The sequence below is a fragment of the Vicugna pacos genome, chromosome 32 (assembly GCF_048564905.1).
Source record: "Vicugna pacos chromosome 32, VicPac4, whole genome shotgun sequence".
Taxonomy (NCBI): Eukaryota; Metazoa; Chordata; class Mammalia; order Artiodactyla; family Camelidae; genus Vicugna; species Vicugna pacos.
Window position 1 is genome coordinate 9,010,469 of NC_133018.1, and position 19,725 is coordinate 9,030,193.

The 19,725-nt window shown below is 53.1% G+C and overlaps 1 protein-coding gene across 5 annotated transcripts in view; it reads right to left on the reverse strand.

Annotated features, from left to right (window-relative positions):
• KIAA1671 (KIAA1671 ortholog) overlaps positions 1-19,725 on the reverse strand; it is a 159,596-nt gene that overhangs the window by 40,969 nt on the left and 98,902 nt on the right. The gene's annotated exons all lie outside the window — the stretch shown is intronic.

Sequence of the window (19,725 nt, forward strand, 5' to 3'; positions counted from 1 at the left end):
CCTCAAATATCTATAGCTTCAGAAGTGCATCCCAGTGATGGGATCCGTCTACTCCAGTGCTGGGGGAATGTTTCCCTTTTGTTGTTAAGTAAAAACCTTGAGGCCCGAGCAGAACAGAGGGCTTCCTCCATTCTCCCACCGCAGGGCACTCTTTCAAAGGTCTACCCCAGGCTTTGTCTTCTCCAGGATACACATCCAGGTACCTTTTGCTATAACATGAAATGCTGGCACGTGAAGGAGGCCCAGAAACCAGGGGGACCAACCCCTGGCGATATAAGCGGGATAATGGGGGCAACAAGCAGAGGCAGGGGCCGGGCCATGGCAGGGTCCTGCCAGAACCAGGACTCAGCTCCCGGCTTCCTGACTCCTGGTCTTGGGCTGTTTGTATGATGCCAGGCTCCAGATTCACATTATCCCTGCTCTGCTTTGGGGACAGGATCAGAAAAGTCACAGTCTGACTCATTGCGGACAAAGGTATGGGCTCAGAATCACCCAGACCTGGGTTTGAAGTTTGGTGTTTACTGGCTGTGAGATCTGGGTAAGTCCCATGAGGTCTCTGAGGCTTGACTTCTTCATGGAAAAAGCAGGGACCATAATGCTAATTGTGTGTGTGTGTGTGTGTGTGTGTGTGTGTGTTTAAGAGAGAGAGAGAGAGAGACAGACAGACAGGGAAAAGAGAGAAGAGGGAGTATATTAAAAAATAATGAAATGGCAGATCTATGTGCAAGGCTTGTACCATCTGACACACGAAGTCCAGAGCAGCTACATATGGAATGTCAGCTCCCTCCGTCCCATCCTCTAAACAGGGCCAGGGCAGTTTTTAACCCAGAGTTCAAGTTGAACTGCAGACTTCATAGCTCTGGGCCAGCAGCGTGGTTATGCTCGAGGGCTCAAGTCCGGTGTTGATTCTGTATCCTCCCTGCCATGTGATCCTGAGCAGGCCTTTTCACCTCCCTGGGCCTCAGTTCCCCAAACTGTAAAGTGGGACACGGCCGCCCTCCTCGAGGATGTCTGTGAGGATTAAGAGCATCAATTACGTGAAGCGCCTGGACCAGTGCCCGGCGCACGGTCGGCACTTGGGGCATGTCAACTGCCCTCAGTGTGGCCGCCGTGCAGCCCTCCCAGTGAGCTGAGAGGCCGGTGCAGGGCCCACAGCGACAGCTGAGAAGCACTGTCACTGCCCGCTTCTGGACCTGCCACCCACCAGACGGCCACGCGACGGCAGAATCACCTTCTCTGGATGGCTGCCATTTTAATGACATCTGAAAGGTCACACTTCCCCACTAAGAGGCGTTCATCAGTCACACGTCTGGCTCGGAGTCTCTAGGCTTCAAGAGTGGGAAGGAAATTTCAAAAGTGTGAAGGCGGAAGGAGAAACAGCACGCAGAGTCCATGCAACGCAAAACCAGCCCCAAGTGCCCAGGATCCCTCAAATCTTTGAGTCTAAGGGGCGGGGCGGGGCCCGCGGGGACTGTCACAAGCACATCTAATCCTGAGGTGAGGCAACCCTTTGGCAAGGCGATGGACCTCTCCAGGCCTGGGCAGTCACGCTCTGAAATGGGATGGCTAAGACAATGATACAATTGCTCACACTTACAGCGTTTGCCGTGAGACATTCCGCTAAGCGCTCTGCCTGCATTAGCTCATTTAATCTTCACATTAAATCTGTGTCTCTCTCTGCGTGTGATAATAATAATTATTATTATCCCCATCTTACCTAGGAAGATACTGGGATTCAGAGACATTGAAGAGTTTGCCCCAGGACACAGCTGGCAAGGGGCAGACCTGGGATGTGAACTCAGGGCTGTGGGACTCCGAGCGCTGTAACCGCTCTGCAGGAGGTCCTGGCTGCCAGGGCTGCGAAGCACTAGGTGTGGCTCTGCCGGGACCCCCAGCCCCATCCCTGTCTGCGCTCAGGACCCCAGGGTCACCCCGGCTTTATCGGTCACCACGGGACCCCGCCTGGTTTAACGTGCTGGACGGCAGAACCGACAGCATGGCTTCCACTTAGGTCGCTTCCTTCCATTCCCAGGGTCTCTGAGGGACGGTTTCGTTTCAATAGACTGATAAAGAGCACTGGAAACAAAATGCCAGTGCTTCTGGAAACAACAGAGAAAAGCTCCGGCTGTCAGAGGGCTGTAAAAGGGATCAGATTTCAGGTTCTCTCTCTCCCTCTCCATCTCCATCAGGAGGGCAGGGGTGGGAGGGGAGACGGGTCCCACCCTCCTCCTTGCAGTAGGAGCTGTGTGCCGGCCAAGCCCGTGGTAAACACAAGAATCCAGCTGCCAAGCCCTCTGGCACATTCATTAATTAAACTCTATGGATTTGCTCTGTTCCCGGAAACCTCCACTCAATTCAATAATAACTGGAGGCCAACCAGGCTCAGGCTGCAAAAACAGCATAGCAGGCGGAGTACTCAGCTTCGGGGCGGAGCGGGGCACAGCAAGAAACCCAGGTCTGGGCGGTGGTGCCAGATTGACCTTGGCCGAGTCATTTCTGCCTCTGGGCCTCAGCCCCCTTCTCGGAACAAAGGGCCCTGAGCAGACGGAGCTCCTCTTCTGGAATCTCGGGGCCGCCTAGGCCTGCCCACGGATGCCCAGGCGGGAGTGAGCGACGCATCCGTGCACGTACCTTCCTCTCTGCCCAATAAAAACAGGGGAGGGAATGGATCCATGCTGACTTTACAAAGGTAGTTTGGAGAGCAGAGTCTTTTCATGGAAGCCAATGTATGTAATTCTAGAGGGGAAGAAGAAGAAGAAAAAAAGACTGGGCGCGTTTCCCTAAGTGTGTTATGCAAGATACCAACCTAACGAAACGCTCTGTGTGTTCTGTTCTCAAGGCGTGCTATCGATTTCCTCCATTTGGAGGCACGTTTTCCCACCCCCAGATGTAGCATTTCTGAGAGCGGATGTTGTATATTTGCATAATCAAAGGCTCTGAAAAGTCCTGCATCGGAAACATTCCTTAACCAAGTGATTCTTAAATGAATTGTCTCTAGTAATCTTTATGCATGGAACACATATCAACAAGTCAAGCATAGCAAAAAAGAATTTTGGAAAACTCCCAGACCAGAAAAGTGAAGGAGGGAAACCAGCAACAGGGGTCCCCAGGGTTGACGAGGTAGGGATGGCTAGCTGGAAGAGGGTCCCTGCCCCGCCCTGACACAGGGAACGCAGCTGTGAAATGTCCGTCCTTTGACTTAACCTCATAAGAGGTATCATTCGCATCCACTCCTTTTCTTCCCAGCAACCTCTAGAAACATTTTACAAATAAGGAAACTCAGGCTCCAAGAGGTGCAGGAAGCCGCCCACGGTTCTAGCTAAGGGGCAGGTCTGGGGTTTGATCCTGGGCCTTTCTTACTGTGCCCCTTCTGTTACACTGCCGGACCCAGTGGTTCTCAGCCCTGGCGGCACCTTGGAATCACCTGGGGCGCTTTGAAAACTCCAGCGTCCTGGCCGGTGTCCCAGACCAATTATGTCAGACTCTTGAGAAGCGGGGCCCAGGCCTCTGCATTTGTTCCCTAACAATGGTTTGCAAATTGGGAGGCTGAGAGCTTTGTCGGGGTGAAGGAAGGTTTTGGAAACAGCCCAAGTCCTGCTTACAGACTGTTTGTGTCTTGTTAAATTGCATTGATTTAAAACAAGTGAGGGTTCAAGAGGGAGCAAGTGTATCTGGTCCTGTTTTGTTTCAGTTCTGTATTTTTTTTAAAGCTTGACTCAAATCATTTCTGGGAATAATGCAAACAACGTTGGTGACTGTGTCCCACACAATGGGAAGAGCAGCCATCACCAGCGCCACCGTAACAGTGGCTCACAGGCGGCCCTGGGGACAGGCACCACGCTGAGCAGACACACACACATCACCTGGCCACCCTCAGAACAACCCCGGGAGGCGAGGCCCCATCACCCCCTTTCAGGGAGGAAGAAGAGGGCAAAGCAACCTGCCCGTGGCCACCCAGCCAAGAAGTGGCAGAGTTGAGACTGGAACCCGAAACCAGTCCTTCCCACAACCTGGGGTGCCTCTAGGAGAAAAGGGATGGCGTGCGTCATGGGCCCTCCCTGAGCCGGGCCACATAACAAACAAAACAGGACACAGGCGACAGGCGGGCGGGCGGCCAGGGCTGGAGGCGGCCCCCGGCGCTGAATGGCCTCCCAGGATGACGTCAGCTTGAGCAGGTGCCAATGGCCCCTTCACCTGACCAGCCACGCGGCCCAGGGCCCTGGAGGTGACTTCATCACCACCTCTCCCTGGAGGGAATGGCCAGCCCTGCGCCGCCTGCCCGGCCCTGGAGGGAGAAAAGCTGAACCAAAGGCCCGAACCACAACAGACCCCTGCAGGAGCAGGCCTGGAGACCCGTCACCACGTGTGGGCTGACCAGGGACCAGGCACGTGCTGGCATCAGTGCATCCAGGATCCCAAAAATGGGTGTCAAGGGGGCTGCAGGCAGGCCCCCTGGACCCGGCTCTCCAGGGCTGGACGACACCCGGCCGGGGCCACGGGAAAGACTCAGCACTCGGAGTCAGGAGCCAGACTCGGGATGGCTGGTGCCACTGCGTCGCTGTGTGTCACTGGCTGGGCCCTAGTCCTGATCAAACGTCCCCTCCCCTCTGATCGAGGGCAGTGGGTGGCACCACAGCTCCCGTTTTCCACTTTCCTTTGTTAGCTTGAGAAAAATCTCTTTCAGCAAAATCACAGAAGCCCAGTATATTACAAAGATCGAGGCGCAACCACGTTTGGGGTGTGGTGGGTAGCGGGTGGGGGCTGGGGCCCTGGAATCCACCTCTCTCCTTTTGGTCCCCCATCCCCATGGAAACCTCCAGCAGCATGTAATCCGGGAGCTCCTCCACCTCCCCTCGTCACAGGTCTTGGATGCTAAGCTTGTTTCCTCCGGAGGGGCAGGTTGGGAGAGCACTGGAGAGTAGGGGGCTCTTAGCCGGAGGGATGGGTCCGGGGTGCTGCAGGCGCCTGAGCTCGGAATGGAGACCCTGACCCTGGAGCATCCTGGGACGGAGAACCCACCTCGATGTCTGGATTTCTCATCCCCAATCTGTCACAGGCTCCCCCGCCCCTGCGGGGCAGTCATTCTTTTTAGCAGTTTGCCGTTATGCAATGTTTTCAATGTATCTAAGTTTTCATAGTATGACAACTCTCTTTCCTTCTGCACGCCTATTTCTATGTTTATGTAAGCACTAACCAAGTTACACAGCAATGGCTGCAAGCACCACCGAGAAAAAGGTTTGGGATCAAACCCAATGGATCTCCATTCATTCGTTCGTTCGTTCGTTCATTCATTCATTCATTCATTCATTCAAGAAGTGTCTACTAAGTCCCGGGTAAGGAGGACAGATTGGAAGGGGCACGAGGGAATTTTCGGAAAGGATGGAAATGCTCTAGATCTTGACGGAGTTGTGAGTTACGTGGGTGTGGGTATTTGTCAGAACTCATCAAGCTGTATGCTTAAGATACATGCATTTTGCTATATGTAAATCATACCTGAAAAATATTTATTTATGATATTCTTATAGCAGGGAATGTAACAATGTTAACACCCACACTAAGAATTTTATAGAGCCAACTACGTGCCAGGCACTGTCCCAGGTGCTTTATGTATGTCATCTGATGCATTCTTCACAATAACCCTATGAAGTACTGTTATTAACCCATTTTAGAGATGATGAAACTGAGACCTGCACAAGTTAGTAGGTTGCAAGGCTGGGACCCCAACAGACCTGTCTGGCTCCAGGGTCTGATTTTCGTCACCAACTAGCTTTTTTGACTCTGGACAAAACTGAGAGAGGTCCCTGTCCTCACGGCACTGCTGTTCTTGAGGAAGGGACATTATAAAGCACCTTTGCAACTCGGCTCTCAGGAGTAAAAGTGCATGAAGGAGCAGGGGGAAGAAGCCCCAGCCTCGGCGTGCAAGAGCCCAGGCCACTCAGCGGGAGCCTCCCTTCTGGTGCGAACTCTTGGGTGATCACGAGGGTGCGGTCAAGTCAGGCACGTGAATGCACCCAGCACCCAGCCTGGCGCACCGTGGGTCCTTAGTACAGGCGGCCTGAATGCATGAGCAGAGGATGGAATCCCAGTTAGCTAATGAGAAGGCTCCTGGAGCCTCCCTCCGGACACATCGTACCAGTTCAGAAAGGGTTCCAGACTAGCCCTCCAGAAGGCTGCCTGCCTCCAACAACGACCTGAGAGCAGAGCGCAGCTCTGAGAATGTGGGGTCCGGAGAGGCAGCGTGGAGATGGAGCAGGGACAGGGCACCCCCCAGGAAACCCAAGTGGCCTGGACGGTACCAAGTAGGAGAGGGAGAACAAAGCTGGACTTTCTCCGGCCGGTCAAGACAAGGACTGACCCTCAGGTTCTTGAGACTTGACCGAAACAGCCTCTGGGTCTTCTGGGTCTTCCATGGCCCTCGGGGACACTTTAAACACGGAACTCCGATTTACAATCTAGAGCCTTGCCAGACCATGTTCCGAACAAGAAAGCACAGTTCACTGAGCCCTGGTCATCCACTTGACTAATCTGGCTGTGGCCACCCAGGAGCTTAGAGTCCATTCACGCATGAGTCTATGCATTCATTCATTCATTCATCCATCACACATTTATTGAGTGTCACAGATGTGCCAGGTACATTGCTGACCTCTGAGGATGGGAAAGGGCAGAGGCTTCTCAGTGTCGCTTTGTGGTCTAGCAAGGATGGCTAGAAAGAATTTGGAAGAAGCTGCAGAGACACATCTAGGATCGGAACAACATTAACAAGTCAGGCAGCCTTTCATTTGTTCATTCATTCATTCACTGTTCAGCCATTCATTCATTCATTCAACCAACCACAAGCTGTTCTTTGTGCAAATTCTCAGCATGCCCTTTGGGAAGGACGTACTGTCCTGGAGGGCTGGGACCATCTCTGTCTTGTTCCCTGATAGATTTCTAGGGCCTCTGACCGGGTCTGGCACACACTAGGTGCTCGATAAATATTTGCAGACAGAAGGGACTGTTTTAAAGAACTGTTTCTCCAAGGGTGGTGCCCACGTGACCGTCCACACCTGGGGCTCTTGAAACACAGGCAGATTCTGGGGCCCACCTCTGACCAAGAAGATCTCCACCCGAGACTCTACTTACTGAACCAGTATCCAAGGCGCTCGCCAAAGTCCGAGCTCAGTCCTCACGGTTGCAGCCCCCTTTTGCACTCAAGGACACCACAGCTCGAAGAAGTCAAGACCTGTGGCCAAGGTCCCACATACAGGAAGTGGCCGCACCAGGATTCGAACCCAGACCCGCCTGGGGTGACCACCTGTGTTGCTTCTTCCCCCACTCCCCTGCCGTGGGAGACAGAAGTCACCTAGGCAAAGCAGAAACCTGGAAGGATGACGCTTCCACCGAGACGGCACTGAGTTGTTGAATATTCACGGGGCTCCACATCACCTGACAAGACTAGGAAACTTGTGAAGCAGACCTCTGATGGGCTCTGTCCATTTTTTCATCCCTGCAAAGGGCTTGTATTTATGCATCAGAAAAGGAAAAAAAATATCCAGCATGAGATATAAGATGGTCCAACTGTCCTGCCCCTAGCCATGTCACAGAGCGGCCCTTGTCTAACTCCGGGTGGTGGCTGCCTTCCTGGTTACTGTTAATGACCCCCCGACACGCCGTCACCACCAAGTAGCAACTCAGGCGCCGAGGTGGGGAGGGCTCCGAGGGGTGTGTCCTGGGACAGGGGTGGGGACGCCAAGTGGAAGGAAAGGCGTCTGGGAGGGTGATGGGGGAGCCGCTGGTTCAGTCGCTGCAGGCCGGACCCGAGTGCTCTAGTTCGTCCCTCTCCTGACGACCAAGACACCTACATGGGGATGATCTTTCTGGAGAGGAAATAGCACAGTTTTAAGGAAGGGCTTAACTTTCTCCAGCCTCCAACAGAAAGCAGGGCCCTGTTCCGCCCCTGCAGGCAGAGGGAGTGGCTGGTGCACCGGCAGGCTGGAGGGTAGTTCCTCCCAGAGCTGGGAGCAGCCCCACGTGGTTGGAAAGGGAGGCCAGGCAGAGCAAAGCCACCACGATGGGGAAACGGAGGCCTCCTCAAAGTCTGGCTGAAAGTCACACTCTGGCAGACAGAGGAGCAGGGATTTGAATCCAGGCTGATTCTATGGAGAGGCCTGAGAAGGTCACACCAGAGACCTTTTCCACAGACAGAGAGGGAAACTGAGGCCCACCACCAGGGCTGTAGAGGAGGGGCTGGTTCGAGGCTGGGTACCTGCGATCTGAATCTTCATCACTTTTCTGAAAACTTCACCGAGGTGGGAACTGCATCTCATAATCTTCAGGGCCTCCCACAGCTAGCTGCAGAGTTTTGCAAACAGTAGGAGCTCAATACATGTCTGCTGCTCCACTCTGAAGGAGAGCAGGGTTGAGAACTGCACGACCTCTGAATGCCCCAACTTTGAATTCAGAAACCCAAGCTCCGGTCCTGGGTCTGTCCCTGACTTGCTGTGTGACCTTGTGATGGTCTCTTTCCATCTCTGGGCCTTGGCTTCCCCAGCTGTAACATGAAAGGGGTGGACTGGAATAACCTAGACTCAAGAGGTCCTCTGAGGAGAGGAACTCCACATTCACGCCCTGCCCCTCAGTGGCCGATTTACACTTGTTCCCAGGGCCTGTACAAAAACTTTTCTGGATAAGGAACCTGTTTCCTATCATTCACCAGGGTGGCTACCGTGGTACATTCTTCAAATCCAGCGCCAGAGGTTCCAGAACCTTCCTGCCAAGAAGTCTGCAGTGGATGCGGGTGGCAGCTGCCTCAACACAACCTCTGCATCCACCCCTCACCCTTCCCACCGCAAAAGGCAACTGCTGAGGAAAAAGGAACGGACTTTTAACTACTAATTGAGGGATTACGGATGTTAAATTATAGGTGTGCCCAGGGAAGGGCTGTTTCTAGAAATCGTGCCGGTGAGTGACAGGAGTGTGGGCTGTTGGATAATTCCTGGCTTTGGCAGAAGGCAAATATTTGGATGTAGAGCCGGAAGACACAGGGCTGGGAATTCAACAGACTGTGAAAGGCATCCTGGATTGCTACAGAATATGCACCTGCCCCCGCCCCACCCCACCCCACCCATGTGACAGGTCATACTAGGAGCATAAAGCGCTGACTACGTGCTGAGTGCCCGGCAGGGGCACCTGATGAGCATCTCCTGTCACTCTATTGACAACTCTATTCGCGGACGACATCATCTGCTTCATTTGGTGGCTGAAGAAAAATGCTTTATAGGTGTGGAAAGATTTGCCCAGAATGACCCCAGGAATCAAAGGTTACTTCGCCCGAAAGTGAGGAAATTCTGAAGCCCTACTACTAATGTTTTCCCTTCGCTCAGAGTCTGTTGGTTGAGGCCACGTGGTTACCCAGGGCCTGGCAGAGACCTCAACTCACATCTCGTGACTCTTACCATCCACGCCAGTGGTTCTCAATCACGGACGACTTTGCCAGTGGTTCTCAATCGCGGACGACTTTGCCCCCAAGGGACAAATGGCAAATTTGGAAATACTAGGTAGAGGCCACGATGCTGCCTGACAACCTAAGAGGCACAGGACAGCCCCCTGCCCCCCCCCAGCAAAGAACAGCCCACCCCCAAAGTGTCAGGGTCACTGTGGTGTGAAGCCCTGGTCTTCACCATGGGGCCTCTCAGCAAAGCACACCAGCCCCAGGTCCACTGATGGACAAGAAGTGAGGTGTCGGCAGACCTGGGCTGGAATCCAGGCTGCGAGCGAGGTGACTAGGAGCAAGTCACGTCCTCCCTGGGACCTTGGTTTTCTCCTTTGTGAATCAGGGATACCAAAAATAATATCGACCCCTTGGGGTTTCTGCAAGGATGTGATCCAACGGTCTGCTTTGCTCAGAGGCCGGCCCGTGGTGAGTACTGGTCACGTGTCACCCTTAACGCCTTCATCCTGCCCCCACCACCCCCACCCACTGAAATAGGACAACGTAGCCTCTGCCTTGGTGTGACTCTCAAGCTTTTTCCCTCTGACGCCGTTACGCAGAAGTCGCATTTTCCCAGATTCAAACAGCCTGGAGAGACAGCAGTTGTACAGAGTCGTTGGGCCCGCAGCTGACTTTTGTGTGAAGCAAGAAATAAACATTTTGGGGGTGGAAGCTGGGGGTCTGGGATGGATGGAGGGGGTGAAAAAGGTACCAACGTCCAGTTATAAGATAAATAAGTCCTGGGGCGGGGTGCAAGGTTCAGCACGGTGAATATGGTTAATGACACTGTGTTGTGTATTTGAAAGCTGCTCAGAGAGTAGATCTTAAAAGTTCTCATCACAAGGGAAAAAAAAAAATGGGCAACTCTGCGGTGACGGATGTAAACTAAACTGATTGTGGTGATCATTTTGCAGTTTATATGGGTGTCAAATCACTACGTTGTACACTTGAAACTATTACAAATGTGATATATAATTACTTATCAGTAAAACTGGGGAAAAATACTTCCAAAAAGTCCAGATTAAAAAAAAAAGAACACTTATAATGATGCATTTTCTGGGTTCTGGGCACTGTGCTAAGTAAGTACTTCAGAGGGAAACTGACTCTAATGGGATGAAAATCTCCTGTCCAAGGTCCCATAGCTAGTTAGTGGCAAGGCTGGGATTCAAACTCAAATCTGCCTAAAGGGAGAAGCAAGCTCTTCACCTAACATACCTGCAGCCTTCCCAACCCCATTTTTTCCCCCTCAATCAAGAAAGGACAGCCAAGGATGACACCAAGCCTATGTCGAAAAAAACAAAAGTGAAATTGCTCACAAACGTCGCAGTTTTTTAACTCTTGGTGATCATTCCTGTTTAGGATCTGCCTTTCAATGGAGCAGGGCAATTGGAGAGGGATCCTCTGGCCTTGAACTTGATGTAGGAGAAAGGCCGCTCTTGGATGCTGGGCTCTCAGATCCACGTGGAGAGTTCGCTGCTGTTAATGGCCCAACATTTACAATGAATGTTTGATGAGGTAAACGGAGTGATGAGCATTTAGGATCCAGGAATTGGATTCCCTCCCATGGTGGGGGCTTCATGCCAACTCCTGAAAAGGGTACATGGCTCAAAAGCTCCCAGGACCCTGAACCCAGGCTGGCCGAGCAGCCTCCCTTACAAGCAGGAACCCCCAAGATGAGAAAAGCATTTGTGAGGAACACCAAGGGCTACCACATCACGGATCTCGAGAGGGTCCCTTGAGTTCTTCCCACCTTGATTTACCCCCCTGTGAGATGAGGGATGAAGTAATACTCCCTGGCCATCCTCGGACTGTCTGTTTGAATGAGAAGAAATGTGTATTGGTTATCAGGGCTGTGTAACGAATAGGCCCAAACCCTAGTGTCCTGAAACAAAAAGCATCTGTCGTCACTCCTGGTTTCTGGGAGTCATGGAACCAGCAGGGACTTTGCTGAGTGGTTCAGGCTCATTGTGTCTTGTGGGGTGGAAATCAAGCTCTCAGCTGGAGGTGACATCTCCTCTGCAGGTTGGAGGGCACACTGCCAAGCTCACTCTCATGATTGGTGGTGGGTTTCAGTTCCTTGCCATGTGGGCCTCTCTACAGGGCTGCTCGAGTGTCCTCAAGAACCTGTGGTGGCTTCCCCCACAGTGAATGCCGGAGAGAGAGCGAATGGGTGACCAGGAGGGGAGCCAGGGTATCTTCTGATCTCAGCTGTGACACCATCACTCCGGCTGCATCCTACTGGTCACAAAGCCCAGCCTGGTATGGGGTGGGAGGGGGCTGTGTGTGAACACGAAGGGGGAGACTCACTGGGGGCCAAACTGGCTGTCTGAATGTGCCTTGCCAACTATTTAAACACTAAACAAATAACCATGTTGATGATGAGGAGGAGGACGGAAAACACTCACTGAGACCCCACCACAGACACACGCTGTGCTAGGTGTTCCCTGTGCGTGACCTCCAAATACTATCCTCTGGAGCTGGGGACTGAGCTAGCATTATGGGCCCCGCTTTACACGGGGGAAACAGAGGCACAAAGAGACCAAGCGGCCTACCCAGAGTCCCACGGCAAGGGAGAGGCAGAACCGGGATTCCAACCCACAGCTCTGGGGCTCCACAACTCACTCCCTTCAACAACAGTGGCGTAGACACAACTGTAAAACTTTCAGGAGTCAGTTCTGAGCCAGTTGCTAAACACAGCCATTACTAAAAATTAAATGACACACACTTACGATGAAATGGATCCTATTAAAAGCAAAGGTAGGGAAGGGCCGAACCTTACCACTTCCTAATGACTACATTTGACTAGTACCTATGGTCTTGAGGTCATTGATGTCTATTGAATCTCGTAGTGAAAACACTAAGCCCCAGTCTGCCCCCCTTATCTGCAGGTTCACTTTCCCTGGTTTCAGTTACCCGCGGTCAACCTCGGTCCAAAAATATTAAATGGAAAGTTCCAGAAATAAACAGTCCGCCTTTCTGAGTGGCGTGATGAAATCTCACACCGTCCCTCCCGGATTCCTCGACATCCAACCATCGACACGGTCACGGCTCCAGGGTCCGGGACCACCCAGAGCTCAAGTGGTCCTCCCCCTGACCTGTCATCATCAGAAGGTCCCTGATAGCCTAATGCTGCGTCACCACGCCTACGCCACCCTCCTCGCTTCATCTCATCACGCGGGCATTTTGTCACCTTGCGTCATCCGAGGATGAGGAGGGGGGAGTGCTGTGTGACAATGACGTGCTGCGCATCTTTCCCCGGCTCTGTGTGCACCAGCAGCTAGTTAGTAGCTTGCAGTCGGCCCTGGTGGGCGTATTTACACCACGGGAATAGACAAATCTACATAAAATAGGGGTTTCTCTCCCAAAGCCTCGGTTAATGTTAAACATTTACCAGCGGGCCACTGTAACTAACCCAACACCAACACAGCGTTCCCTCTGGTAAGGAATGACCTCGGTGACTCGTTGCCAGGGACCCCATTCTTTGCGAAATCCAAAAATACAACGTTCCCTGTGATATGCACCGATCCAGATTTCCTTCCTGAAATTTCTGACTTCCCGACGAGGAAAGCAAGAGGCATTTTGTCAGAGCGAAATAGCTGAGATTTGAAAACGATGAAAAGAGGGAGGGAAAGTGAGAGTCACTGGGGGGTCCTCGGGTCACAGAGACGAAAAGGAGCTTGTTTAAACCCCAGGGACCACTCAGGAATCCAGACAAGGAAGTGCACGCCCAGCGCCGCCCGGGCAGTGTCCTTCCCGATCACCCCAAATGGGGAGCACCCCGAAAGGCCAGGCAGAGGCGAGTAACGAGGGAGCACACGTGTGCACGACCGATGGTCACGTGGGCATTAACACTGGTCTTTACTAACGACAGACAAAACCCGCACGTCTTTTAAAGAACAGAAAGAGACGGAAGCTGGGAGATTTTGCTTTTGATGGAGGGAAAAAGACAGGAAGGAAATGTACTCAAATGCTAAGAGTGGTTTTCTTGGATGTTAGAATCACAGGTGGATTTTTTTGTTGCTGTTGAGGTTCTCTGCACTCCCCACACATGAAGCGAGTGCACCCCACTGTTTTAGTTGGAGGGCAGGGAGGGGTGGGGAGCTCAACATAATTTCACACCAGCGGAGCCCTGTGGAGCAGCCAAGCCTTTGTTCCGCCCTGCACGCCACTCCAGGTCCCTCCCAGAGGCACCGACTCTGGGCCCAGCCTTTGGTCCCGGCTGGACCCATGAATGGGCCATTGTTCTGTGCGTGACATCATTCTGCTGCCTGCAGGATGAAGGGGAGACCTGGAATGGGGTGCGGCCAGCCCAAAATAAGGTGGCCCATCCTGCCTGCCTGCCCCCACCGTAGCAGAGGTGCAGTCACTGCACACTGGACTCTGGGGCTGCAGTGAAGAACAGCGCCCCAGCTCCACACCCAAGGGGCGGCCTGAGGCCAGGGTACCTGGCAGGGCTCTGGACGAGCAGTGGCGGGCAGCATCGGCACAGATGGCTGGGGTCACTGCAGCTGGACCCATTCCCCTGAAGCCCCTAGGTCTCCAGGGGAAACATGACAACCTGTGCCTGGCACATAGTAGGTGCTCAAGAACTGGTAGTGGTGGTTGTTATTCTGCTCTTGATATCCCTCCCCTGCTCAAAACCCTATGGTACTAAAATCTGACATCCTTACCAGAGCTCCCAGGCTCTACACAAGCTGGCCCCTGCCCACTCATCTTCTGTCCTCTCCCATCTACTAGCTTTGCAACAGCCACCCTGGTCTCCCTGCTGTTCCTCAAACACACCAGGCACAGTCCTGCCTCAGGGCCTTTGCACGTGCTTTCTCCCACTGCCAAGATGGTCTTCCCCCAAACCTTCTTAAGGCCCATCCCTTTCATTCAGGTCTCTCCTAAAATGTCACCTCCTAAGACTTCCCAGGCCTCCCTTCCCACCAAGTCCCCAGACCCTGTGACATATGTCTTCAGAGCCCTTACAAATATCTGTTCATTCATTAGTTGACTTATCTGTTTACTGTGTCTCCCTGTTCCTGTGAGCCCTGGGAGGGCGGAGACCCCGTCTGTCTCATCCTCCACCTGGCACAGAAAAGGTATTAGATAAAAAAATTCCTAACAAATCAATCTATAGTTTTTATCACCATTATATCTCAGATTTTTCCATCAGACCCACTATAAGGAAAGAATTCCCCAACTGCCCTGGGCTGGAATCTTGGTGTCAAGTCCTAGAAGGTGTGTACCAGGACCAAATCACTGATGCTCTCTGGGCCTTGGTGGACCCGTCTGTGATATGGAGATGGTGCCACAAGGTGGACACAGACAGAGGAGAGTGGGTTTCAGGAAGGTGCACAGGATGGCACGAGCTGGCAGGTGTGGTGGATGCTCCTCTAGGTCCTGGCGATACTGAGGTGACCAGTTGACCAGAACCACGGCCCTTGCAGACCTTACATTCTAGCAGAGGAGACAGAATAAACAAGTGAAATGAAGCCAAGTGCAGACTGGGATAAGTACCAGGAGGACATTAACAGGGAACAGGGTGGAGAGAAACATGGCACGGCAGGGATTCGTCCCAGCCCTGGCTGTCGAGAACCCTCTCTGCGGATGTGAAGGGAGAGGGAACAGCATTCCAGGCAGAGGGAACTGTGAGGGCAAAGTCTCTGGGTCTGGAAGGAGCGTGTGGTGACTGAAGAAGAGCAGGAGGTCAAAGTGGCAGGAGTGAGATGAGCATGGAGGACGGCAGTAAGAGTCAAGGCAAGAGGGAGGCAGGGCGAGGTCCCACAGGGCCTTGCAGGCCACAGGAAGAAGCTGGGGCTTCCTAGGTCTGAGTGAGGCAGGGGGACAACTTCCCCCTAGGGGGCTGGAGGAAGGATGCCCTGGAGGGGAAGAGGCCAGAGTAGAAGCAGTGAGGAGGGCAGTGTGCTGAATGGTGGTCTCCAAAGAGATACGTCCACATCCTAACCGCTGGCACCTGTGAATGTGACTTTACTTGGGAAGAAGGTCTTTGCAGACGTTAACTAATTCAGTTAAGGTTCTCCAGATGAGACCATGCTGGATGATCCGGAGGGCCCTAAATCCAATGACAAGTGTCCTCATAAGAGACAGAGGAGACAGCCGTGTGAGGCCAGTGGCAGGGACTGCACATATGAGACCACGAGCCCAGGAACACAGGAGCCCTCGGCGGCGGGAAGAGGCAGGAAGGACCCGCCCTGAGAACCCCAGAAGGGCACATGGCCTGACAACACCTCCATTGGGGACGTCTGGTCTCCACATTTCGGTTGTCCTCAGCCACCATGCGTGTGGTTGTTTATTATGGCAGTCTAAAGAAACGGACACGGAGGAGGCATTGACTGAAATGGGGGCTTCTGAAGATGAGGGTCACAAACATCTCTTTCCCTTCAAATTTTCTCCCACTTGCTAAAAAAGGAGGGAGGGAGAGTGTGTACGCTTGCGGAGTGGGGAGATGCTGAGCCCTGCTGAATATTTTAAGCATCCATTTCACTCCATAATTGACACAGAACCAAACACTCCCACTGAGGATCGAAGAAGCATGGACTCCGATGCTTCGACAATGAGTCCCCAGCACCGGGTGCCGCCGTGGGCCCAGCGGGGCCGACACACTAGAGTGTTGGAGTCTCAGCCTCACCGATCCCAGCTGTGTGGCCCCAGGCCTGTGACTTGACTTCTCTGTGCTTCTGATTTCTCATCCGTGAAATATGGGGCTCCACCCCACGTCTCTCAGGGGCAGGCAAATGTGTGGATTCGATGAGACAAACTCCTGGTAAGCTTGAGGGATGTCGGGTCCCTGCCTGCCTCTCTTCCCCAACTCAGGTCCTTGGAAGAGTACCCCGGTTATGATTATAGACCCCAAACTGATTTACCTACAGCAGGGGTTCTCAGCTGGGGAGGGGGTGGATGTTCTGCCCTCTTCTCCCAGAGACACTTGGCAAATGTCTGGAGACATTTTTGGTTGTCATGACTTGAGGGTGCTACTGGCATCTAGTGAGGAGAGGCCAGGGATGGTCCTACGCAGGACTGCCCCCCGGCCCCCAAAGAACGATCAGGCCCAAGATTGTCATGGGGGTGTCCGATAAACTCTGACATATGGCACGAGTTTGGTGTTACAGACAAGCCCTCGATCTTTTAAGACAGCTCCCTCGTTTTCAGAACATACATGACATACTTATGTGCTGACGTGGGGTTTTATTATTTACTCTCTTGAAGGCAACTCTATAGAGGCCAGAGTTGTGCCTGGTTTACTCACAGCTCTTTCCCCAGCGCCAGCCCCTGGTGGGTGCTTGATAAATACTGGTGGAATGAAAATGTGGGTGGATGAATGAAGACACACAAAGAAGGGACACCTCACACCTAACGTTTAGGGCCTGGCACACAGTAAATGCCCACGAAAGGTCAGGTAGCTTCTTATCTCCTTTGCGAGTGGCAACAGTGTGGCCACCTGCAGGTGGGACTCATATCCACAGCACCTGCATCCGGTCCCCCCTTGAAAGTGGTAAGAAACGCACACTTTCTGAGCCCTTCCTGGATGCCGGGTGCTTAACAGGTGCCAGGGCCGGGCTGGTTTCTTACTCATTCTGTCCCACTGGACCCCCCACCAGACAAGTCCCAGAAGAACCCCCACTTCACAGATGAGGACACTGAGGCTGAAAGAGGTGATTTAACTTGCCCAAGGTCACCGGGCCAGCATACGGGGGAGCTGAGACTTGACCCCAAGTCTGTCCAGTTTCAAAGCCCTCTTTGTGGAACAGAACACCGTTGGCCCTGGAGGACCCCCTCCCTTCCCACTTTTACTCCAGCCCTCGGCCTCTGTGGCACTGCCACCGTGCCTGGCTTCTGGAATTTTCTGCCTGGCCTCTGCTTGCAGCCCACCTCATCTGCTGGCCTCGTTCTCAGGCTCGCGCTGGGCTGCGGCACAGACGTGCTTCTTCCTGCCTTTGTCCTCAGAGACAATGTGATTGTTTCCCCGCTCCCCACCTCTACCCCGCAGACGCCGCCAAGGCAGGCCATTAGCAAATTAGTTCAAGGCTGGCTTTAGAAAAACGTTTCGGGGCACGCCTCTGAGGGTGACTTTCTGCCTGCCATAGATTCTTCCACTCTGCTCAGAGTAAATAGGAGCCTGAGGCAGGATTTGGAACAGAAGGCTTATTTAGATAAATCACGTACAAGTTTAAGTCCTAAAGACTGAAATCCTGGCCCCCTCCCAGCCCCACCCAGAGATCTCGCAGGTGTCCTGAACTCTTGTCTGTGGCTTTAAAAAACTTTCTCCCATAAAACAAATATTTAAGCAAAGTTCCCAAGTAAAAGGGGCGTGTGTGGATTTCCCAGTTCACTGGGAATCTTTGAAGGACTTGTTTGAAAGAAAAGGTTTGGTTGTCACAACAGCTAACTTTTAAGGCACACATACCATGGGCTAAGCACGGCCCCAGGCATCACATGTCTATGGGCATGTCACTGCCCTTAAGTGAGATGGTACATGTAACTAGGACATGAGGATAATCCCCATTTTGCAGATGAGGAAACTGAGGCACAGAGAGGGCAAACAGTCCACCCAAGGTCACACAGCTGAGAAGTGGCAGAACCAGGAGTCAAACCCAGGTCCTCTGCAACAGAGCAGGTGTCCCCATCCCAACTCTGCCCCCATTCTGCTCAGTCAAAACATCGTGGTACCCAACAGACAGAAAGCATCTGTGAGCACACACCTACATTGTGCCAGGCATCGGGGTGGGTGCCCGTTTCAATCACCTGATAAGTTCTCCCCATTTGACAGAAGAGGAAACTGAGGCTTGAGAATGGGTCAAGGTCCCTCTGCCAAGACATGGCCAAGTCTGATTCAAGCCTTCAACTCCAATGCCAACTGGTAGGGGCCAAATACTAAATGGGAAGGGACCAGATTTATTTAGCCCAGATTTATCTAGCAAGTATTAACATTGTTGGAGGCACTGCATGGCAACAGTGAACACAGGAGACAAAGGCCCTGCGCCACCTAACTTCCTCCATTCATTCATTCATTCATTCAGCAAGCAGGAGAGCAGGGCAATGAGGCCTGGGGACTCAGGCTAACGCCCAAGGTCACACGGCGGGAGAACTGAACATTACCAACCTCACACCCTTAACTGAACTGCCAGGGAGGGAACAAGAGTGAAGGAGGAAAGAGACAGAGGGACACACCCATAGAGACAGAGACAGAGGGACAGAAAGAATGAACGAGAGGCTTTCCCCACCCTGGGCTAAGTCACTCCTCCCAGAGGTTGGGCTGGGGAACTGTCTCATATATTCAGGCCCCGATGATTTGTCCAGAGCCACAAAGCAGCACAGACCCAGAAGGGAAAGATGTCACATTAATGAGACGTGTGTGCACCTGAGTGCTCTGGTTGCTGTGTGACCCTGGGACCATCACTGCACCTCTCAGCTAGCCGGTGGGGGGGGGGGCGGGTCTCTGCACCCTGAGGGCCGGTGTGCGCTTTCAGGGACCACGTGGGTGCAGGAGGCTGTCTCAGAGCCTGGTGCACCCCACAGCTCCATCCCTAATGACCATCGGGACTCATCACAAGGCTGAATCCAGGGAAGGAGCTGGCTGAGCTCTTTACCCATCACCCAGTGTCCTACGAACTGAGTCACATAGTCAGGTGGCAGACGTCTCTTTCGTGATAATACCAGGCCCTCTCTGAGTTCATCTTGGTCAGTGGTGTGGGCTTCCCTGAAGTTATCAGGAAGGTCTGGAGCTTGGTTGGAAACAACCCTGAGTGGGGATCAGAGCTGCGGGTTTTGGCCCTGGCTTTGCCGCTTATTTGCTGTGCTACCCTAGGCAGGTGTCTTTCCCTCTCTGGGCTCAGCGCCACCTCTCTAAATCATCAGTAAGGTCCTTGAGGAAAAAAACCTTTTTGCAGATTGGGTTTTTAATTATTAGATGTCTTTCCACCCTGGCCTCCCAAGCCCCATCAAGCTTGCCAGAGTGAGAGATGGTGGAGTCCCAGGACCCAGACTGAGCACCCCCATCCTGGCCCACTCACACCAAGCCCCAGGCTCATGGGTCAGCGGGCAAACCTGCCCACCACCTCGGGTGATCAGATGAGACCTCGCGATTTGGCTCAACGACAGGCCGCGAGAGCCACAGCCACACGTGCACATGACGTGGACCCTGGGTCATCCCAGAGGGTTGTGAGGGATGAAGCAGGTGCCAGCTAAGCCTCCCTAAAAATAGGGCAGACAAGCATTTGTGTCGGGGCTGAAGTGCCGGCACTTACAGATAA